The sequence below is a fragment of the Camelus dromedarius genome, chromosome 1 (genome assembly GCF_036321535.1).
Source record: "Camelus dromedarius isolate mCamDro1 chromosome 1, mCamDro1.pat, whole genome shotgun sequence".
In the NCBI taxonomy this organism is placed as follows: Eukaryota; Metazoa; Chordata; class Mammalia; order Artiodactyla; family Camelidae; genus Camelus; species Camelus dromedarius.
Window position 1 is genome coordinate 6,932,112 of NC_087436.1, and position 24,453 is coordinate 6,956,564.

Genomic DNA, 24,453 nt, shown 5'->3' on the forward strand with positions numbered 1-24,453 from the left:
GTTGCCTAATGGCAGAAAGTTTATGTGCACTGTTATTTAAAAATAATTCGCTTACTGAATGTAACGTGTCTCATTTTGCAAAGACAGGTATTAAGGCTAATGATTAGTAAGCATTATGACAGAAGACATTTTATATTTTTTTCTGGCCTTGCCTAAGAAAAGATCAATCAGAATAAATACATCACGGTTTCAATTTTTTTGTTGCTGTTTTTATTATTTTGGCGGGGTGGGTCATGGTGGACAAATTACAGAGTAACATGAATTAACAGGGAAATCTTGTAAAGAAGAGAAAAGTTAGATCCAACTCTAGGGTGCTTTCATATTTGTAAAAAGGTACAGAATCTCATCTTTAAGACTTTTATTTTCACCATCAATCATGGTAGGAGATTATCGAGAGGAAGTTTCTTTGGTTTGTCATTGTGAGGTCTCGTGAGAATATTTGTTGATAAGAGAAAGTTTGGGAAATTAAGAAATTACCACTGGACTCATGTGTTTCTGGCCAATCTTTAGAGGAGTGTTGTATGTCGAAAGTGTGTTCTCGGCTCAGCCTGTCTTCTGTGTTCGCTGTCTGATTTCGGATTGTTGGCTCTCAGGTTGGCAGTGAGTGTTTGAATGCTTGTTATATGCCAGTTTATTCTCACTCTTACATGAGTGAATCACTATAGCTTTTCAGTAAATTACAATCACTAGCCCTTATGAGCATTAAAATTACCTGGTTCAGTGGACACGAGTTGACTTAGGTACAGAATTTGGGAAGTAGCTTGACCCTAGTGATCATCTGCTTCTTTTGTATATTGGAAACATCTGGGGACTTTTAAAAACGACTTGAAGTCCCACACCAGAGATTCCGATTTAATTGATTTGGAGTGTGGCCTTGGCGCCTGACTGCTGAAAAGTTCTCCCAGGTGATTCTGATGCAGTCAAGTTTGAGAGCGCTGCGACAGTTCCTCATTCTTACTGAACAAGATACAAGACCCAGACTTACTAAGTGATTTCTACTTTGAGGATCCAGAATCATGAATAAAGTTGGTGCATTTAGTACGACTCTTACAGGAGATGTCCATACTGGTGGCTTTAATAATTCAGAAGTGTAACCAAAGATCGGGAGTCTCGTTGCCTCTTTAGCTGAGCTCTTGATGGCTTTCTAAGGTGAGGACTTTGAATATCAGCACAGGAGTGGCTAGATTTTCTCTGGCCTGCATAGCATTTCCTTCTCTGCCCTTGCATTTTTTTTTTTTTTTAACTTACTGAAATCAGGTCTTCACTTTTTTTTTTTTTTTTGGGAAAATGTCCATTCCTTGTAAATTATTTATATAATTCTTGTAGGCTGTTCAAGAAAGGGTACTGGGAAAATTTGTGGTTGTGTTGTTTTACATGAACCCGCAAATCAGCTAACCTTACGTTGGGAAGCACACGTCTCGGCGCTTGACGTGGTGGGAGCTCAGTTTGCATGTGAGTGAGCAGGTGGAAGACTGGGTCTAATGTTTAAATGTGTTTCTGCCTCTAAGTCCATAAATGCTGTAGCTTGTAAGGACCTTTGCGTGACTGACCGACTAGATAAGGAATCTGATGTTCAGTAAGTTGATTAAGTTCTTTAGGCTTCATTTTCCTTCTAAAGTGAGGGGTTGGTTAGATCCTGGCATTTTATGGTTCTGTGACCATAAACACAGGGCAGCCTAACTGTAAGTGCACGGTGGTCTGGCCTGTCTCCCGGAAGTGCCGTGGAGAGCTTGTCTTAGCCGGGTGATGCGGGTGGTCCTTCAGAGCCAGTGGGACTCAGTTCCCGGAGCAGTGGCAGGAGCACTTCCCGGGCAGGTGGGACGTGTCCCTCCCTGCACGACTCCTGAGCATCCTCAGATGGAAAGGACCCTCTTTTATTATTGCCTGACTGGAACTGTCTTACGTGTCTGTTTCCATCTTTTCAAGTCCTTTCACTCATAGCGATATCCTTGTGCTGTAGGGACTGCATTCTCCTGGTGTGTGGAAATCACATTACAGTCACGTTCTTATGTCAGCTCTCATTCCACTCATTTGCTTCCATTATTTCCTGTGTTTCTAATTCAGATTGCCTCGGAAAGTGGTGACAGCGTGTAGCATCTGAGAAAGATCAAGTGATCAGCGATTAATGTGTGGCCACGTTAATGTACCGGGTGATTTGTACAGCAGATTCTCCAGAGATAGCTGAGTTAGTGATTGACTAGGGAGATTTTAGGATTCAGAGAGCCTCAATTTAACCATTCTTAAAAAACACATCTGGAATCAAAGACCCACAGGGAATCAGCGATTCTCACAGGATCTCAGATAGGTTTGCTTCCAGTCTCAGATTCCTTTCCCGTCACTTCAGAAGAATTTTACGTTAGACCAAGGAGGTGGAGACAGATGCTTTGTTCTGATAGTACTATGTGAGGGTGCCCACGTGCCATGGTTACAGTCACCAGTATAACCCGTTATAAACATATAGCACACACTGCTGCTTAGTCACTTACATATTTATTTAAAGCAATAATTTTTAGGGTTGAAACACTCAGTATTATTAAGAAAAACGGGTATTTGAAATTTAGATATCCTATAACTTCCATAACATAAACCACAGAAATTAACATGGGAAAACATTTAGCTGATGTGGCTACAGTGATTCTCAAATTGGAAATAGGGGACAGCCTTAAACCAGTGGGGGAGACAATGAGATTTTTAACTTTTCCAAAAGTGCAGGGTGGCGGGGTGGGGGGTGGAGTTGAGAAGCTTGGCACTTAAAGCCAATGTGGAGTTCCAGCTGAGCAGTTTTAATTTTCCATTTTGATTGACAATCAGCCTCTTGTACATTCTTTATTTCCTCTTCCTTGTTTTGACAAGATCTAAGAGGATTAGAAAATTGAATGTTTAAGCATTTCTTCTTCTCTTTGGCCTTGAACAAAGGTGAGAATGTTTAATAATATAATTCTCTCTCGAGAAGAAATGCATTTAATGGAGAAAAGATAATGGCGTCTTTGTGAGGAAAGTTTCTGGGTGGAGGAGCACGGCAATGTTTTCTGCTCCTCTGGCAGGACTATTCCTGAGCATATTTAAGTTGTTCTCCAACTGAATTGACTGTTCAGAAGAGGGGAAACTCCTGGTATCAGTTTGAGCAATACTGCAGAAGACGTAGCAGTTCTCAAGTGTGTCTCGATTCCTTCTCAAGGAAGAGAGGAGTGGGACTCTCCTGTCTCTCACAGACCTGTGTCGTTTAATTAGTAAATGCATCCTCATGCTTCAAAGTTGGTTCATCTTGGGAAGTGAGAGCAGGGTGATTGGTCTTGAAAAACAGCGACTATTTTGCTTGTCGTGTGATTGTTACAAAGTGTAGGTGAGCTAAATAGTTACTTTGAAGACCGTCACTCTGTAACCTCCTTGCTCTGAAACCTTTGAGAAAGGTCTCCTTACTTAAAATAGAGAGGCACATGTTTCAGTCAAAAATTTATAATATCAAGTCAAATTATTTTTTGTTGATAATTTCCCCTTCGTGGTTCTACTCACTTCTTCCCAAGATGCAAGCCTGAAATGAAGCCATCGTCCAAGTTCAGTTGTTGGAGTCAGTAGCGTCATTCTCACCTGTTGAGAACTGCTGTCTTCTCGAGCTGTGCAGATGTGAAGAGGTAGGCAGGATGGCTGTGCTTGCTCTTGGCTTAGCACCGCTCTGTCTGTGTGACGTTGGTGAAGTGCAGTCCAGTTGAAATGGTGATTGTGTTCATTATGAATATAAATGAGAGTTATTCATAATAAAGGTAGGTAAGCACAAGCAGAAAGCATTCTAAGCTTGAAATTTAGGCTAACCTAGACTTAAAAGAGAACCGGAATGTCCTTGACAACCAGCTTGGGGCAGGGGGTAGGTGCTTTAAGGAAACCGCTCCATCTCACGTCCCGGGGAAGGGGTGCGCGTAAACCTAACTTGGAAACGTGAGACCTGATTTTACCCCCAGGACCCTGAATTAGCAGAGGTTGGGAGAAAGGACCAAAATTTATTCTGCGTGTGTTATGTTGAAGACATCTGATTTATCATGATGGTTAAGGGTGCTCGATTATCTCCATTTATGAGTTGTGTGGCCTTGAGCAAGTCACTTCCCCTTTCTGAACTTACCTACTTGTGAAACAGGAGCTGGTGAGAGGACCTACTCGTTGGCTCCTTTGAGGATTGAAGATGACCCTTTTCAAGCAGGTGGCTTTTATGATTTTCACGCTGTCGAATCTAATATTTGAGTTTGAATGATGCCTCATTTTATCTTGGGAAGAGCTGGGTGGAGCTGAGGAGAAATTATAAACGAATAATTCAAGGTACGCATTTTTGATTGATTAAAAAGAATAGTTAGAATCGTGTCAGGTACAAGGTAAGTGCTCAGATGTGTTAGTTATTTTATTAATGGTAGACCTGTTTCTTGCTTAGTTATAATGGTGAGACTGAATTCATTATTACCCCCTTTTATAAATGAGACTCAGAGACTCAGAGAAGTTTGTTGATTTGCTTCTTTGTGGGAAAGCGGAGATTGAAATCCAGGTCCTCAAATTCCCAAGCCAGGCAGGTTACCGCGCTCCAGTGCGCTACATGTCTGTCTTCCTAAAGGACCAACAGGTACTTACCTACGTTTATTCCAGACGTTTAGGTGGGAGCTCACTGTGACCATGAAGACATCTTCTGCCGACGTTTTCTGTTTCGCTGGTTTCTGGCACCTTCGGTTATTTCTGGCACGGTATACTATAGCAGTAACACTGACTTACTGTAAACACAAACTGAGATTTTTATATCCTGCCTGGAAAACTGCAGCTCCGCCATCATAGTGCCACCTGACACTGTCTGATGGGCAGGGACAGTGGGCATTAGGTGCTTTTGACAAGGAACACAAGTGCACACAGTAGGAAGCCAGTGAGTCCTTCCGGTGTTCCCTTATTTCTGTTGTCCCCAAACTCATCTAATGACAAGGATTGCTTGATGGAGGGGAGGGCAGGTTCTGCTTTTGAGAAATGCAGATGCCTGGGTCCCCAGAGTTTGTGGTTAGCACAGCTGGAGAGGGGCCCAGCACCTGTGTTTGAGAAGCTCCCTGGGGCTCCGACGGTCAGTTAATTAGGACCCGTTTCCCCACTCGGCGTGGAGCTTGGTTCCTTGGCTGTTCACTCTCCTGGGCTGGTCAAGGTTGGAGGTGAGGAAAAGAAATCTCCTTACGGAGCTTCCTGGAATGCAGACGTCAGTAAGCAGGGGCAGGCTCTGTATCCCAGGAGCAGCTTCGCCCTCGGCTGGACGGACCTCTGATGGTTGTAGTTGAGCGAGCCTGAGTGAAAGCACGATGTGACAGCAGGACCAGTGCTGGCCCGGGGGGCGCACCAGCACCGCGGCGGGAGGGAGGGGGCACTGATGTCTGCACCTGCGCTTGCGGGGGCTCCTTTTACTGCTAAATGGTGAGCTTATCGCAGTCTCCGCTTTCCGGTTTGCGAATCGTAAGCCTGTGTGTGCCCCTTTCAAGTGGTTTCTAGGGTTTCAGAGTTATGCCTTGGACTCAACTTGACTTTACCTGTTTGCCAGGATGAGTGAATGGCTTCTTAGAAGAACAGGTTTAACCAGGTTACCAGTTTTGTTTCACTTGTTATCTGTAATCTATTGGTGAAAAGGAATTCTTCACTAAGCCCATTTTTTTTAGGATGGAGGGGAAACTTAAGAGAGGACCTGAAGTTTTGTATTGCAGTGGCCTTCCTGGTCCATTACCGTGTCAGCTTTTCCACTTGGAATTTTAAAAAGAGCCCCACATAGATCTGCTGCTGGAGTTTCATTCTGTAAGAAACGAGTCGCCTTTCTGGTCACAGTCCCTTGAGCAGTTGAAGCCGTGCCGTCCCCTCTTTCCTTCCCTCTGATGGCAGTGGCAGTGGTGAGCAGGTGGGGCAGGGAGCCGGGGGTCTGGGGGAGTCAGGGCATGGCACAAGGCAGAGGCAGCAACAGCGAGGTGTCATGAAATTCTGTGGTGGAAGCAGCAGTGGTGCCTGAGGTCGTTCTGTTTGAAAAGTTGATTCTCCCAGACGCTTGTTCCCCTTCTTTGTTTACCTGTAGCATTTCGGAGTTATACTGAAAGTTGATAATATTTTTTTTCTTAAGGGAGATAGATATAAGCTAAAAAGTCTTAATGGTTTTTATTCTTAAGAGAGTGTTGCATTTTTGCCAGAAGTGGGCAGAGAGAAGGTTCCTGTTTACTCCCAGCTTCCTTGGCTCCCCACCTACCAGCACATTCTAGGGGCTGCAGTTCCGGGCTGTTTTAGCCTTCATTGTTCTCCTCATCTGGCAAAACATTATTACCTAGGTGCAAATATAGACACAGATACAGGCTATACTTGGACAAGAAGCAAAGGAAAGCGTGTAACTGTCCTTTGGTTTTCTGTCTTGTGCCCTGAGCCTGGGAGACTGTCTAGTTAATCTTCAGTCTTCCGGGAGGGCGGCACCTAAACCACCTTTATGGGAAGCCCTCCAAAGGTCATCAGACGTATCCAACAGTTTCCTACTTAAATTTCTCTTCTTTTAAGTAGAGGACACTTGTCATTCACAGAGTTCCTTATTAGGCATTTTGTGCCAATGTCCTTGTCCTTGTGGAGAGGAAAAAGTTAAGTACCAATGGCAATCCTTGGTGGTGGCCAAAAAAAAACATGCAGTCATTCAGATGAACATCCAAAGTGTCTTGAGACGCACACAAGACTAAGTCTTTTCAGTGTGCTCATTTTGTATAATTTTAATCTTACTGAGAACGATGAAATTTTACCAGCAGTATTTGCTAAATTGGACTTGGGATCTTGAAGGAACCAGAATTGTCATTGGCTACCTGGCTGGAAGGTTTCAGTCTTACTTGGCATGGTGGAGCCTGGCTAATCTTTTTTTTTCCCCCTTAAATTTGAAATAGTGGCAATGGCTGTACACTAGCCAATGTGTAAGTGCTTTTTGTAACTTCCTTGGTCTTCACAGCAGCCCTGGAAAGTAGGTATCGGCTTCCGTTTACGTATGGTGGAGCTGAAGCATGGTAATAGCTTGAGTTGTTATGTAACTCGCCCGGCATCTCACAGCAGTGACTAGCGAAGTCAGGACCGAAGCTAGGTCCCGATGCTGGAACCTTTCCTCTGGATTGTTGCCCTCGGCCACCCCTGTCGTTTGCAGTGCCTGTTTGCAGTATCTCCTTCAGCCTTTCTCTTTTGGGATCATTGCAGCTGTTTGCACCACCCTCCTTCCATTTCACAAACCAGAATTCATAAATTCAGATTCCACTGTATGGCAAAAGTGGCCAGGTGACGTTATTTATTCTCTTAAGGAAAAATTTGTTGCCCGAATCTGTGTGGGGAGAATTCTTTCCTTTTGACTTTAGGACTCGTAACGGGGTCAACGGATGGAGATCTCCAAGAAAGCCAGGCTCACTGGTGTTCTTACTGTCCAAAGGTCTGTTAAAACGGAGATTGCAGAATCCAGCGTGACCACTGCACGATTCTTCATGTATATCTTATGGCAAATTAAGTTAGAGGCATTATAGTTCCTAGTCTGAGAATTTTTTAATGATCTGTTATTTAAAAAGGATATGTGTACCCTGGCTGGGTCATGCTGGAACAACTTAATGATTTATCAACCCATTCATCACCTTCCATGGTTTATTTTGTTCTCTTGTTTAGTACTTTCTCATGGCTTGAATAATTTTGCTCCTTGAGAAAAAATTAGCAGAATGTAAGAATTTCGCAACCTGGACTCTTCACTGGAAGTGTGGAAGTGAGTGCACCACAGTGATCTCAACTCGTGTGGCAGCAGCCCAGTCCTGGGGGGACGGGAGCAGCTGCTTCCTTTTTCTTAATTTAGGAGGAATGAACTCTATTGTTGTCAGGTCACCAGGGAATGCTCCTGTGGGAAAGTGTGAGACAATTATACCAGGTATTATTTATTGATCTCCCTCTAACCAAACTTTTATTAATCTGCAAGGAAGGAGAAGCTCTTCTAACACCTAAGTATGAGAGGACGCATTGGACTCACAATAATTACACACTTACATTCCTTTTTCATTTAAAAGGGTTTTTTTTTTTTTCCATGAAGAAACTACGTTTGGCTGACATTACATTCGTGTTCTAGTTGGGCAAAGACTTTAAAAAGTCTTTTGTGTCAGATAAACTGTAGATGACATGTGTCTGTCTGTGCTCACGTTAAACTGGTGTTTATTCCATGACACGTACCCTTTACTGATGGATTCTCCCGTGTTATTTCCTGTCAATTTCTGGTAGTCATGCATCTGCGTGAAATGTTAGCAATAGCTAATTATTTAGGCAGATTTAGTCTTCTCTCAAACCCAATGAAGAATCTGCTTTTTGTCCTTATTTAACAGATGTGGAGAGTTGAGGAGTTTACCCAGGTCACACAGCCAGGAAATGGTAAAACTGAGCCTCAAACCCATCTCTTCTGATTTTAAAGCACCCCCCTCCCCCAGTAACACAGGGGTGCCCTGCAGTGTTGGGACTATGGCTAGAAGGTGTTCATTTATCTCAGTAGCACACGCATGAGGTGTATATCCTTAATACGGCACGTAACTTACCCTTTTCTATGTGCAACAAGCTATATGGATGGGCATCTGCTGTTTTGTGCTTTAAAGCAATGACTCCAGAAGGAAGTGGACTCGATCTTTTAAAAATTTTTATTTATTTTTAAATGTAGGTACTGGGGATCAAACCCAGGACCTCTCACGTGCTGAGCGCGTGCTCTACCACTTGAGCTATGCACGCCCCCTGGACTTGGTGTAAGTGAGCTTGAAAGCGTGCTCTCTCTGTCTAAGCCTGTAAGTCACCTTTTTCTCTTTCACAATAAAACGTTTTGAGTGAAAGGCAGGAGTTCATACTCGAGTGGGTATTACTTATCCATATTGAAGTTTAAATGGTAAAAATACTGCAACAATTTCTGCTCTAATTTGCCCTATGCTGTATTTTCAGTCTTCTGCTAATTCCTTGTGATCACGTATTTGGGACTAATTAGAAGTTAAAGTTCTTTAAAGCTATAGGTTTTGAATACACAGACGCTTTTGATGAAAGGTAATATACAAATAATATGAGAAAAGAGGAAATGAAAGGAAACAGAATAGCTACTTGAATGAGGACAGTCTTTCAAGGATATGGTTTTTAAAAACCTTGGATATAATTTAAAAAAATGGATTGTTGTGTAGTATATTAAACATTTTGAGATTAAAAAAAATTGTTCTCAGGAATTGGTTACTTAATGTGAATTGAAAAGTCCTTTAGGAAAATTGAGCTTTGTAGTCGATTTCTTCTGTGATATTGGGTTCAGAAAGCAAGTGGTTAGAAGAGATCCTAACTGTACTGGAAGTAGTTTTCTTTTAAAATAGTTAAATTGTATTTTCAGAAGTTTGTATGAGACATAACTTGTAGCTCCCTTGTAGTTTCTCTTCCCGCAAAAGTGTTCTTTGAATTGAAAGAAATACTTTAGATTGGGGTGGCAGTTCTGATAGTTTGTTAATCATAGCGCTACATAATCTTATCTTGATACATATTAAATTTGTGGTTAGGTTTGAATAAATCAGGAATGGCGATCTCATTCAGGAATCTAAGGGTTGCTTCATAGAGGCATTTAAGACTTGTTTTTTGAGAGCTAGAGTAATTTAGATTATCTCGCAGATACGTTCTAAACTTTCATCATTTAAAGCATGCATCAGAAAATCCTGGAGCGAAAAACCCTCAGAACAGCATGTTAACAGCTGTAAACCTTCCATCCAGCTTATTTTTATGCTCTTAACAAATTTTTAAATGTTTATTAAAAATCTAGGTCTCTATATATATTGAAAAAAGTTTGTGATAACTATCATAATTGTTACAAGAAAATAATTTTCAACTTCCAGGGAAGCATATTCTTAAATCTTTGCACTTAGAGTTCAGGTTGTTTGCATACATGAACAAACCTGGACCAGAACCTACGAAAGCCCCACTCACCCCTGCACATCACGCCTCCAGCCCTCACAGGAGCCCCTGAGCGCCTTGCGGGTGTCCTCTCCCTTAGCCCCACAGGGTCGGAGACCACGCTGGGGTTGGGCTGGCCTGCGTGGCGCGTCAGAGTGCACACGTCAGGAGGCGCTTCTGTTACTCCTGGTGGTGCTCTGTCTCATGTGGCCCCTCAGCGAGGGAAGAAGTGGGTGAAATGTCAGCGTGTAGGCAGTGGACTCTAACTATGATCATCTTTTTCTTACCTGCCGCCTCTTAACTCCCAGGGACCTCCTCAAATAGGCATTTCTCCTGGTCTGTGCACCACCTGCTGAGCTGTGTCAAATAATTCTTTTTTTTTTTTAATTAAAGAAAATTTGTACCATGTTATTCCAGAAAAGTTAACTACTCAACATTTATTCCTGCTAGAAGATGGGAGTGCTCGAAGCAAATGTCTGTTATTTTTCAGTGCTGGCAAAAAGGTCTTTTCTGCTCAGTTAATTTTGTGTGTTAAGTGATCATTGTACCTATTTTACAGATTTCTAAAACTGTGGTGGAGTTTCCTTCCCCCCAAAACCCCAGTAACTCTATTCTCCATATAATGAGAGTTAATCGTGAGACACGATTTCATTGTGAAGTGTAAACACTGGATGTTGAATAAGCACTTTATCGTGATGGTGAATTAGCTGTGGTCACTTGTGGGAGCTAACTTTACTTTGGGGGGGGGTAATGGTTGTTTATGTTGATAGAACAATGCAAATACAGAATGATGGTAGTTTGGTAAAAATGAAGAGAGCATTCAAAATGTAAAGTCCTTATTATTTTCAGTTTCCAGAATTCATTTTTTTATCTTCAAAACTTTTTTCAGCATTATTGAGGTACAGTTGGCGTATAAAATTATAAGCTATTTGGTGTATGGTGTGGTGATTTAATGTACATACACACTGTGAAAGGACTTTCCAACCAAGTTAACACATCCATCATCTCACAGACTTACTACCGTTTTTGGTGGTGGTGTTTAGAATATTTAAATTCTACTCGTAACAAATTTCAGCTGTCTAATATAGTCGACCCTCTATATCCGCAGGTTTTGCAGATGAGGCTTGAAAATATTCAGGAGAAAAAATTGCAGAAAGTTCTAAAAAGCAAAACTGGAGTTTGCCAAGTGGTGGTGGCTATTCGCATAGTGTTAACATTATATTAGACAGTCAAGTAGTCTAGAGATGATGTAAAGTCTGGAGGATGTGCTTAGGTTATATGCAAATACGTCTGACCACTGGACGACGTGGGGTGTAGGGGCACCCCCCTCTTCCGGAAGGTGAAAACCCCCGTGTGACTTTACAACCAACCCACACCTTCCACATCGGCGGTTCCACCAGCCTCAGAGTGTGTGGTCCTGCAGTCCGTGTTCAGTGAAGAAATCCTGGGGTGGGTGGACCCGTGCAGCTGAAACCCATGCAGGCTCAGCCGTCCTGCAGCATTTTATGTAAGGGACTTGCGCATCCTTGGGTTTGGCATCCATGGGGTCCCAGAACCACTGCCCTAGGGAGACTGAGAATGGCAGTACAGTGCCGCACATCCTCAGACTTTGTCCGTCTTCTAACTGAAAGGTTGTACCTTTTACCGACCTCCCCCTACCTCCCCCACCCCAGCCCCTGGCAGCCACTTTACTACTTTGTTTCTACCTGTAAAACACAGCACGAGCTGTTTTTATCTTTCTCTGGCTCATTTCACTTAGCATAAAGCCCTCCAGTTCACCCACATTGTTGCATATGACAAGATTTCCTTCTTTTTAAAGGCTGAATAATATTCCACTACATACATGTGAAAAGAATATCACATTTATGATTATGTGTATGTGTGTGTGTGTGTGTGTATATATATATATATATATATATATATATATATATATATATATATATATATATATATGCATATCTTGATCCATTCAACCATCCACAGACACTTAGCTTGTTTCCATGCCTTGGCTATTGTGAATAATGCTGCCTGAGTCCATGTTTTTTACGTGCTATATAGCAGAAAATAATTTGTTAAACTGATGTTCACCCTTCTTAAAATCCAGGAGTAAAATCAGTCCAGTGGAACTGTGTAGAGGAATCCAAGAACATTTGGTGTTAAAATTAACTTATTTAAATCATTTGGTGGGCATGCAAATGAGAATTACCTTTTTCATTGCACTGGAAGAAATGTTTTACTCATTGACTCAGCACATTATAACCGAGGGCATATTTAACGTGCTAACTGCTTTATAGTTAAAAAGATGCCACGATGGATGTACCCGACGGTCAAGGGGGTCGGGAAGGAGTGGACGTGGGAACCTTGTTGGGTGTCCAGGTGCCTGTGAAGCAGCAGCAGGACATGTGAGGGGACCACGGTCTGAATCTCAGGCTCCGGAGGTTGCCGGTGGCTTTGAGTGTGGTGAATATTACTTGGGTTTGTGACAAAATAGATAATAGTTTATAAATGATGAACTTTAAAAAAAAATGATAGGTTATGATTGGACTTGTATTTCTAAATATAGAATGCTACGGGCACGCACTTAGTTTTAGCTTTTTGGAGCGGTGATTGCTGAGTGGTTATATCATAGTTGAAACAGCACCAGGACTAACTGTAAGGTTTCATGAAGGCCGCGTTACTTCCGTTTTAAGTTTGCTGCACAGATAACCATAACATGTGTCACTCGTGGTAATTCTCCTTTTCTTTCTTTTTCTTTTTTTAAGGAGAGAGAAGGGGAGAGGGAGGGAGGAGAGAATATGAATGGATCCCAGGATATGATCATGAATGTGAATGAATGAGATGAATGAATACGAGCATCTTTCTGGGATTTGAAAAGTCTGCTATAGCAGATACGTGACAGTCTTACTATGAAGTCTGATTTTGTGTGTGCGGCGGTGGCGTGGGGGCAGCTGTTTAAAAACTGTCTCTGATTTCTTCCCCTTTAGTAACTGTTAGATATGAAGTATCCACATGTGGGACTGTTAGAGAAATTAGAGATGGTAGATGCAGAACGTCCAGTACAACGTCTGGCGTTTAATAGGTAGTTGTTAGTGATCATAATTAAGTTACCCTCCATATAATATGGGTGGGATGATAGAGTATCATGGTTTAAATAATGTCTTGAAGGAATAGGTTTCAAACCAATATTCTGGATACTTTATATTACTACACTGTGGAGACAGGCTGTCTCTGCAAAAATAATTGAGCCCACTGTCAAAACAGTAAACTGAATGCCGGATCATAAAGCTGCAGACGTCCGTTGTGTTTTGTGACTCAGTCTGGTTTAGTGTTTTTGTATTAGTCTTAAGGAAAACAAAACTCCAAGACTCAGAAATATTGCAAACACACAGAATGGTACCAAAAAAAACAAAAAACAGTATGCTCCACTGAAAATCTTTAATATTACATACTCTTGCTGAAAATCTTTAATATTGGAATATATTTTGCAAACTTAAAAAAAAGTTAATACAGAGAGCCTTCTGTGTTTCTTGAAGGAATTTGTTTCCTTTGGGGGGAAGGGAAAAGGTCTGTGGGATAAATTATTTAATATGACATCAGTCAAATAAAGCCAGCTGTGAGTAATTATATCTGCTATTTGATTTCCAGCTGTTTTGTTGAACTATTATTGGCTCTCAAGGTATTTGGATATTAATTAAATGATGACTTATTGTAAAGGAGCCTTGTTTAAAGTAATGTTGCTTCAAATAGAACACTTAAAATGGGCCACCTGGTACAAGGTTTTAATTCTTTCTGGTGCAACTACTTTTTTAAAGTCAGTGCATTTTTAACTCAGAGGAAAACGTACAACTCAGATGTTTCGGTAGTGATTTTCTATGTATTCTATGTGTGTACATGGATAGAATTAAATGCATCCTCTCTTCCCCTAGAGATTTGCAAGCTCAAGTTACTCATTAGTGAAGAATATGTGTCAGATTAAGGATAGAAGCAGGGTTCTCCCCCCGCCCCCACCCCATGTTGGACACAACCATCAAACTGCAAGCAGTGGGTGCTGTGGAAGATTGGGCAAAAAGATCACAGGGGATAAGAGAGAAATCAGAAACAAAAGATTTGAAGGCAGAGAAATAAGAACTTGGGAAGTGAGAGCTGGACAATTGTGGGTCATTGCTCTGAGCACACAAAGAGTGGAGGCATAACCTGGACCACGCAGGTCCTCAGCGTTGGACGGGAATGGGCGGCTCGGTCTGAGGGGCACCCTCCCCAGAGTAAAGATGGATTTGTTCTGTAGGGAATACTGGCCAGCCCTGCTGCATTGGGACTGCAGTCATCACTTTATTATGGGATCTGAGCCTCAGGACTAGCCAGCCTCCAGCAGCTGGTGAGCTGCTCGCCACGGAGCCCTCTTGCCACTCAGGCTCTGGGATCCCTCAGTTCCAGACACTTTCTGGGGTTCATGGGGAGTGAGGAGGTACAAGAGAGGCTCCCTCCCTAGGAGCACACATCCTCCCAAGTACTGCCCGTCTAGGCTGGCTCCCTCAGGTGCTTCATTTTTATGTAGAAAAATACCAACAGTACAAATGAACCTGTGGCATTACCTCAGGAGTGATGCCCTAATAAATGCCTAGGGGGTCATGGGGAGGGAGGGCTGGCAGCGGGCTTCCTGGTCAAGGTGCCTGTCAGGAGGCTGGGAGGCGGGCCAGCCTGCAGTGGAGGCTGGGGCGGAGGAGCCCGGGTGGGACCCCGAGTGCAGAGTGCAGGAATCACCGAGTGCCTGTGCATGGGGTTCAAATCGGTGGTCCACGAAGGGTTCCAGGAGCACAGGGGACAGCACGGAGAGCTGTCCAGGGTCCCTTATTTTGTCTGTGTGATGCATGGTGAGAGGCAAGAAAGTCCTGAACTGGAAATAGAATGAAAAAAGAATGACAGGAAACTTAACAGGATTGAAAAAATTAATTGTGTGAAGAAAGAGCTGCCACAAGCAACTCCAAGTGGGAAGGTGACTTTTCGGGTTTTCACTTGTACCGGTGGCCGAGGAGGAGGAGGAATCGGCAGAAGTAGCTGGTGTTTTGGGGGAAATGTAGTGTGACTTTCAGCTGCTGTTGGAGGCAATGCACCAGCAGCTTCAGAGGGTCACTCGTGGTGGCGGGGGCGGGAGTGGTCATGGTGGTCTGGGAGGACAGTCGGAGTCTAGGAGTTACTTGTGCAGTTGGGCTGAGAGCAGACGCGATTTCCTCCTCCTTAGAAGAGTGAGGCTCATGGACCAGCCCAGGGGCTGACCTTGGGGCTGACCTTGGGGAGACCCCTGAAGCCTGCAGAGCCCTCAAGGGGCCCAGGAGATGCGGGGGGTGGGGTGGGGCACTGTGTCCCCTTCCTGATGTGTCACACTCCTCCCTTTGCTGTCTTTTCTGCTCATTGCTTGTCACTCCCTGACACTCCTGATACTCTGCTTGGTCAGTGCCTTCTGTCCCTGGACCGTGATGGCCACAGGACAGGGTTTTTGTTTGTTCTGTAGACTGGTGCACCCCTGGCACCTACAACAGTGCCTGCACAGTGGGGATGGGCAGTGCTGTTTTGTTTTAGAGAGATCACGGGTGATCCCTGAGAAACAGATTTCAGTGAACTTCAGGGCAAAGATCGGATTCCAGAAGGTTGTACAGTAACTGGATAGTTGAGAGCAGTGACCAAAGGGGTGTACCTCATTCCAGAATCTTGGCAGAGAGAGTGCTGTTGCTGTAAAGGACTTGGAAGGGTCGGGGAAGACAGCCCAGGCGGGAACGTGCGTTTCTGAGACGGGAATTGGAAGTGATGGGGGAAGCACAGTGTTAATGGTCTAGAAATCTGGGGGGTGTTCTCACTGCACGTGTAATGCTGTGTGCTTTCTGAAGGGCTTACTAATTTCAGAGAAGATACAAAAAGGGTGATAAAGAAGAAAAAGTACACATTCTGTTTTTTCCTGTTCTTTTTAAATTTGTAAACGTTTAATTTTCTCTCAGGGCACCAATACCGAAGGTAGAATCATCGTGAGTGTTTTGGGGGAGGGGTGTGGGGTGAGGAGGGGTCTGCGGGTGCGCCAGACCTCCTTCTGCGTTGCAGAGTTCTGCACCGAACCTTCTACTCACAGGTGACCGGCCTCCTTGGATAGATGTTTGGTAGAGTCCCCACTGGCGTGCTGAAGTGTAAGAGATTTGAAAAGACCAAGGGGACCAGTTCAGCAACATCTAATATTTTCCTTTGTGAGTAATGCAGTGCCTTAAGAGGCAGCATGTACCTGCCATGAGTGTTAGTTAGGGTTGAGGAAGGTTAAATGACACGCCAGGTCCAAGTAGTCTAATGTCGTAGATTTGGTTCCATAATTATCGAGTGACTTTATTTACTAACATTTTCTGCTAAAAATGATGGTCAAGCCATAATGAAGTGAAATTTAAAATAAGACAGGGATGAATATATCTAAATAAATTCCCTTAACCTCCATCATGTCTCCAAGTGACACAGTTCTTAGAATAACCTGGTGCTGCTGCTCAGAGCATTTTTAGACTGTATCTTGGTGGTGTTGTCAGAATTGCTTAGCGAATCCCACAGGGAAGTTACCTCTTCCCTTCCTTCTCATCCCTTCCCGGCTGGGACGGCTGCTCTGCGGTAACTGGCTTCCTGGGGTGGTAGGTCCCTGGCGCCTGGGGAATCTTGGTAAGGATGCTCTGAGGGCTCCAGGTTGTGTGTGTGTGTGTGTGTGTGTATGTGTGGTGGGAGGTGATGTCAGGGTATCGCTGTTGTGAAGGCCAAAGGTCTTTGTTTAGGATGCTCATTTCTGAATGTGATGGATTCTGTCACTGAGATCGGACGTGCACACGACAGATTTAAGCCACGTCCTGTGCAGCTGGGGGAGGCAGGACAGCTGCAGGAGCATGAGGCCAGGTGTTAGATGTTTGAAACGTGATCGAAAGGCAGGATGCTTCAGAAACTACAGCCCGCTGCTCTTCCCGTGGAGCGCTTGATTAGAATTGTGTGTACGTATTTTAATAGTCTCTGTTGCTTCTCCACCATTTGGAATGTGCTTCTTTTTCTGTAACTGCTCCCCCCCACCCCCCACTTATCTGGTTGGACAGGTAACTTCTCTTCGCAGCCACCTCTCCTATTACGGACAGATCTGAAAGAGATCAGCTTTGAATCATACGTAAAATTTCTTCAACGTTTTCTTTCATTTCTGACGAACAGAGCTGGAAGGCTTTAATTGCATATGTGGAATGTTCTCAGCTGCTTCTCTTGTCCTCTTGAGAAATGGAAAAGTTGGAGAATAAGAGATACTATTGGTAGTTTCACTCCTCTGTAAAGCACTCAAGATGGGAAAACAGATGTCAAATTATTTTCGTCTTTTGTCCTAGAAAAATGGCAGCAGTGAGGTTTTCTATATTTAAAACCTGCTTCCATTCAGAAGAGCTTCCTCTCTGCTCAGAGGCGTTGAAGAGCCTGTGTCCTCGGTGACCCTGGCCTCTGTGCCTTTGTTATGCAGGGCTGTCTGAGCTCCCGCTCCTGCAGGAAGACTGACATTTGCACCGTGCATGGTTCAGAATGCAGCCCGTTGAAGGAGCATCTGGAGTTAGATCACCTTTGGAAGTTCAAGTGTCTTGATGGTGGTTCTGCAGAGCCAGGCCTGCAGCCGGGGTTTTTGGAGGTGGGGGGGTCCCCTCCACCCACTCATGCCAGCTGGGTTCCTGCAGGGTTAACCAGAGCCAGGCCATCCCTGGGAAATAAACACCAAGCCCAGAGTTTTAACTGTGTCATTATAGGAGAACTGGGTGGGGGTGGGGCGTGTTTGGCTCATTTTTCAAAAAATTGAAATAGAAGACAATCCAAGCATCATTTTATCCAAGAGGGAGGGCACGTGTGTGCACATGTGTGTACAGCTGATTTGCCTTTCAGGTTGTACTTAATCAAATGTTCAGTGAGAACTTAAAATGCAGTCACTCTCTGCCTGCTTGCTCATTCACAGAGCGCAGAGGCCAGGTCGGCATTCAGTTTACGGCAGGTGCTTTTCCACTGTGGTCATCTCTACACGTGACATTAATATCTGACTACACACTTTGCAGTCTGAGAGCCTGAGATAAGATAGTTACTTCAAAATGAAGGTGTGTTTCGACAAGTTGTCCTTGCTGCCTGAGGGACGTGGACTCCGGGAAGCGGTCTGCCTGGTGGTGTGCAAGGTCCTGAGGGGAAATGCACCGACTCCCAAAGCAGGAATTGTGGGCTGATCTAGATGCTTGAGAGTCTCCTTATTTTGGTCCACAGGATGAGTTTTTAGCTACAACTCGTGTCGACTATTCTAATGAGAAAGTTTAGCTTTCGCGAGTGACACTTATTTGCTCATGGGGTTATTTCCCTTGCCTGTGACAGTGACCATGGGGTGTGACCAGCACGGCTCATCTCACGGCCCTGGGATGTCTGTGGCCACTGATCCACTGACGCGTGCATTGTCTTCAGGACGAAGGAGACAGAGAAGGAGGCTCTTGTGTGACAGTCCCCTGCTCCTTGAACTCAGGAAGCACCCCCCCCCCCCGCCAACTGCCTCCTGAAACGTGACTTTCCCAGCATCAGGTGGGGTAGCCGTGAATGAGGGTGTGCTCTGGTCAGCCCCAAGGTCCTTTTTGTGATTTTGTGGTTCATTCAAGACATAATGACTTTATAATTGCTTTTGTCTCAAGTCAAGGAATTGTTGAGAAACACTTTTTTTTTTAAGCTGTAAAGAACACCCGAGGAAATTTTGGTCAAACAGGAGAGCTGGAACCTGTGTCTTGATTCTGGAACTCCTTGCCCTCATGTCCTGTGAGGGTGCAGTGCCCCAGGGCCCCTGGCTGAGGACACCCCGCCCGGCAGAGTCGCGGGGGACCAGTAGCGCAGCGCCAGGCTGCCTGGGCTCTGACCTGTGAGCCTGAAGGAGGCCCACCCCTCCGGGTGCACGTGAACGAGCTCAAAGACATCCTTCCCGGGCCTGGGGCTGGACTGGCTGTTGAAGAGCATGCTTAAGAATTTGCCTGGACGTTGAACACTCCACCCGGGATTTTTTTCTTGCATTTCCCTGAAGGGTGAGGTGATGTCACCCTCTGGGATATGAGGCACCAAGGGCACAAGACGCCTCAGCAGTGTAGTGATGGGACATTTTGTTTTAAACGCCCTGGCCCTTTCCCAAGACGTGTGTGGTGGGGTGAGGCGGGCAGGCTGGTTCGGGATGCTACAGTAAGTGACTTTAGTGAGAGTACTGGTGGGCCTGTGTTCGCCCCCTGGCCTTGTGTCCCCTTTCATTAGGGACAGAGGAGAAAGGACCCCTGGTGTTCCCTGTGAAGACTCGGGTCCCCTCCGTGTGACTGTGCGTGTGAGCAGGCCCTGGAAGGGCTGTCAGGCTGGCCCGCCACCTGGTGGCCATTTGCAGAACTGTCTCTGCCGAACCAGGTGGGGGTGGCACCGCCCGGCCCTGGCACCCAGACTGCAGACACGGTCCCCTCTGTCCCTTTTACTCCTGGGGGCGGTGTTCACTGGGGCTCCTGCCTTCCATCACCCCCACTCTGGCGAGAGGACTGCCCCTTTCTTCCTCTGCTTCCAGTGGGTTCACTGCCTGGGGCCGATGCAGAGATGAGAACAAGGGGTAAAAGGTAACAGCACCTTTGTTCAGAGCGTTTATTCTCTGACCGAGGAGATACAGGGTGGACCCTGGTAGGTAAAGTGACCGCACACCTGTGGGGGCCCCAGTGAGAGCTGCAGGGGCTCAGGTGGGAGACAGGGGTGGGCGAGCACTGTTCACCAGGTCAGAGGGAGGGGAGTGTGTTTTGAGGGACTTTGTGTTAGTCTGGACCCCAAAGCTGCTGGCCGTTTGTGTGGAAGGGGTGCAGAGGTGGCTGGTGTGGGCTTCACTGGGAGCCAGCCTGGGGAGCTCCGGAAGCAGGCGGCTTGAACAAGACAGATGTGAAAAGTGCTGGCAGGTGTGTACTCTACCAGCACACCTGGTAGAGAACCTGGCTGTGTAAAGCAGACATCCCGGTGCCCTTTAAAAATCATTCATTCAACTTTTTTTGGGGGGGAGATAGAGATACATATGAAAAGATGCAATGATTTATAAAAATTCCCACGTCCATAAATTCCAGGACTAGTTTACATTTTATAATTCTTGGCGCTCCTATATTCAGACCTTATAGGTAATAAAATCGGCTACTCTTTCAAAGGTCTGTATGTGCCGAGTGTTGTTACAGTGTTATGCTTCAGTGACACAGCCTGGGCGGAGTAGAGAGCGTTCACCCTGTAGCACATCCAGGGCACACGTCTCGGCGGCGATGGGGTGAGGATGAAGGCTTTGCTCCATTTGACACCCCAGCCCATATTCTTCCCACTGTCCTTCTGAGGTTGGTTTTAAAACATATTTTAGTGTAGAAGAATTGGGGCTTTCACAGCTGAAATGCCTAAGCTTAGCCCCGACGTCAGTAGGCACAGCAGGGCTGGCCGACTTTGCGCCTGTCTGCCCCTCCCTAGTTTGGCCGTGGACGTAAGCTTGAGCCTGGGACATTCTGGCTTGTACTGTCCTTGGTGACAGCGTTCGGGACGTTACTCTCAGATTCCTTGCCGGTGATCTTTGGCCAGGAAGGGTAAATTCCCTTCCCGTCTTTGCGAGGGAGAGTAACCTGGGTGGGCAGTTCCTGGTCCTGGGGCTGCTGGCGGGGCAGGGGGTGCTTCCCTCTGTCCCCTCTGCCCCCCGATGTCCCCTCCCCGGCCCCTGGCCTTGGTTCCTGTCCCCACAGGCTGCCAGCTGTAGCCCGTCTTGACTTTAGTTTCTTTGATGAGTTAGATGCAGTCTTTTTAAAGGAATCAGTCTTACTTTTTTTGTTTTTTAATTTATCCTACAACAGAAAGGTTGTACCTTTGGCTACCTTACTCCTGACTATAGTTTAAATGCATAGCTTCATATGTAAAGCAAAACTCATTTTAAAGGGAAAGGATTTTTTTCTCCTAGTAGAGCACACAGTGTGGGCCCCCCCCCCCCAGTTTACAGAGTCTGTGGTGGCGGGGAGGGGTGTGTGAGGGGTAGTTCCTTTCCCTCTGCTCTTCAAAGATCATGTTAAACTCACCGTAAGTTGCTAGCCAGCCCCTAGTGCTGGTAAACAGGGAGATTCAAACCTAGCTGTCAGTGAATTACATGTGTGCTGCGAGTCAGGCTGCGTCCGGGGTGAGTCTACAAGGGGCTACGAGGGAGGGTGCCCAGGGTGGAGAGCCCTCCCCGACTTTCCCGTGGGGCCTGGGTTGTGTTCACAGACTCCGAGCCAGAGGGTTCTGTCAGGCTGTGAGCCGCCACTGTCCTAGTCACTTAGAGGGTACTTTTGGGTTTTGATACATGGTTTACATTTGGACCAAAAAAAAAAAAAAAATGAGAGGGAGAGAGAGAGAAGAGAGTCTTTTTCATGGAAAACTGCATTCCAGTTGGCCGGCCAGTGTTCTTGCCTCCTGGTCTACAGTGGTTTTATGACTTTTATCTGCCTTCAAATAACATCTATTTTTGAAGAAAGGATGTCCTTCCTAGAAGAGATCTATTGTTCTGAAAAAAAAAAAATGCTGCTTCCTGGTTAAAACAACAGGTTCCTGTTTGTATCCAAGACCAGAGAACTTGGGGGGAAAATAACTTTAAAGGGCCCTTACAACAGTCCTAGTCACGTGACTTTGACTTGTCTCTGGTGGTGCAGTGCAGGGCGTTAGAGGGTTGTTTGCAGACCAACGTTTCTTGACACAAAGGACAGTCGGAACACTCTCGGTGATTAAGCATGTCAGCGTGGTTTTTTTTTTTTTTTCCATCATCAGCTTTGTTGAAATGTAACTTCATTCTGTGAATGTCTTGCTTGTGCAGAGGGAGAAAAAGAGATTCCAAGAAGATAAATCCTGGAAGGCCACAGGTTTCATGGTTGCTCTTAAGAGGAAACTCGCTCTGGGAGGCAGCGAGTGGGGCAGATTTTGGGTTAGCTTGGGAGCTGCCTCATTTCCTTGGCTGTGAAAGCAGCTCCTCACCCACTCATAGGTTGTATTAATAAAGGCCACAGAGGGGAGAGGAGGGCAGAAAGTGTAGGGAGCGCGGCCGGGAGGGGCCCCTGGTACCCGCGGATCTCTTCCTTCCCCGCTGGTGCAGTTGATCTGTCTTGGGTGCGCTGTGAAAGTCTGGACCACCTGCAGATGTGTTTGGACCTAGGAAACGCAGATGCTGACAGCCAGCCCCCAGGGAAGAGTCCCAGCCCGCAGGTCACTCCAGCTTGTGTTCCTCCATCTTCTTTAGCTCTTAGGGCAGACAGGGTGCCCCGAGGGAGGGTGGGGAGAAGGCGAGGTCGCTGGACCCCTGGGGAGAGGGTGGGAGAAAATGGTAGGAAGATCCCCAAGGCCCGATCTGCGCGTTCCAGAAGACCGCCCGGTGCACCTGCCCCAGGAAGGGAGGAGAGACGTGCCCCCCCAGCACCGCCTTTCAGCCTGTCAGCGCCATCTGCCCTCCTTGCAGTCCCTCATCGCCGGGCAGCCTGGTGTCTGCCTGCCGGGCTCTCCCCTGGAGAGCAGCGAGGTCGCAGACCCTCCTCTAATTTCATTTCCTTGCTCTTCGCTGTTTTCTTTCATCCGTCAGAGTCAGATTCTCCGGTGCCTTTTCTGAAGCTTTTTGGCTCTTCCTCATCGCCCACACCTGGGATGGTTGCAGGTGACACGTGACATGGACACGTGTGTGTGCCCCGCCGGCTCGACAGTTTCTCACCACTCCTTCCTAAGAGATCTCAGGTTTAGGCAGACTCTATCCATAAAGTTGTCTAACTAGCGAGACCGAACTGCCTTCCACGTGACAGCTTCGTGTGGAAGAATGACGCCCACGCCTCGCGTTTCCCAGCTCGCGAGGCTCAGACCATGTGAAACAGTTTCCTTTGAGCTGACTTACTCTGAGAGTGATAGAGGGAGCTCCGGTCGTCATGTCGTGTTGAATTCACTTGGGAAGCTCGTGGTCTAGCTAAGTGTCTGAAGTACTCGCACAAAGCCCCTGCACAGGGCTCCTTGCTTGTGTATTGCCGGTGTGATACATGTTTAAACTCACCCCTCACCCCTCCAAAAAACCCACCATGACTCTGTAAGGTGCAGGTGATTTATCTGTGCGGCTGCAGAAGGCCTCTGGTCTTTTAAGGGTGAAGGCTGTTCTTCCCCTCCACTCTATTTCCAACCTTGCAAAGTCTTATTCTGTCATTTTTCTTTTTTTAAGACTTCTCCCTTCTCCAGCTTTCGAAAAATCCTATTTCTTTCTGTCCTTTCCGAAACAAACTTTCTTGGTCAGTGTAGATTTATTTGGCGGAGGAGTGCTAAGTGAATGTAAATGGGCTTGTCTGTTTGCTTAGAGGGAGCAATCTTAAGCCCTGGACAGTTATAACAGGTTGATGGGTATTTCAGGGAAAAAAATGTAAGACTTTCGTATTAGATTCAGGCTGTAAGCACTTCAGAAATGGGAGGGCAGTCTTCACCATTTAATGACTGCAAGAAACTACACACATTTATAGTATCTAAAATGGAATGTGAACTTTAGGATTACTCAGAAGGACCTTCCATTACAAAGTATTAAAGAACATTTCTCATTAAGTAGCACATTTTTTATTGGCTTTCTTTGCCTGCAAGTAGAATATTATAATTGGAGTATGATTGCTTCTAAAGATCTATTAGCTTCAGGAGTGCACACGTTGATAATTAGGTGGTGGGAAAGCTTTTGTTTAGCTTTCTGATTTGTATTGAATTTCTAGGTCTAGTTTTAGATTTCAGTCTTAAAGTAGCTTTTGAAAGGTCTGTGGGAAATAACAAAGACTACAGATGAATAGAATTAAAGGCTGTCAGTTTATTTGAAAGTTGACCATCAGAGGGTGACACTTTAAATTTCTGGTATTGATAGATTTTAAATTGGGACACTTGAGAATTATAAATGAGGTCCTCCCCCCCTTAACACATCATAGTATTGTTTAAGGGGTACAGTAAAATATTTTAGGCTGAAAACCCTCTTGGTACCTTCTTAGAAAGGTCTCAGATTCCTTACATAGTTATTCTGTGAGTCATTGTCCCTGATCTGTGCCCTTAGTATATGAAATCTAATTGCACGTCTAGTTTGGCTTGTTCTCAAAGGTATTCCCAAGGTAATAGACTTTTTTCCCCTTAATCAAAAGAGAGGATTAAATTTAACCAAAGCAGTGCAAGACTTGTACACTGAAAAGTACAGAGTATTCCTGAAAGAAATTAAAGAAGGTCTAAGTAAATGGAAAAACGTCCCACGTCGTGGGTTGGGAGACTTAATATTGTTATGACAGTCGTGCTCCCTGAGTTGATCTACAGGTTCAGTGCAACCCTTGTTAAAACCCCAGCTGGCTTGTTTGCAGAGATTTACATGCTGATTCTAAAATTCATACAGAAACACAAGGCACCCAAAACAGTAGAAGAAGGTTGGAGAACTCACAGTTTCTGATTTCAGGCTTGCTGGAGAGCTGCACAGAGGAGGCA

At 45.4% G+C, this 24,453-nt stretch overlaps 1 protein-coding gene across 7 annotated transcripts in view; it reads left to right on the top strand.

The window, feature by feature from the left end:
* Nucleotides 1-24,453, top strand: part of RAPGEF2 (Rap guanine nucleotide exchange factor 2) — a 219,872-nt gene that overhangs the window by 37,629 nt on the left and 157,790 nt on the right. Inside the window, exon 1 of one of the 7 annotated variants that reach the window (XM_064486797.1) lies at nt 12,017-12,393. The exons of the other annotated variants lie outside the window; for them this stretch is intronic. The gene's annotated coding sequence lies outside the window, so the exon portion shown is untranslated. Of the gene's footprint in view, nt 1-12,016; nt 12,394-24,453 lie in introns of those variants that run through there. 7 annotated transcript variants of the gene reach the window in all.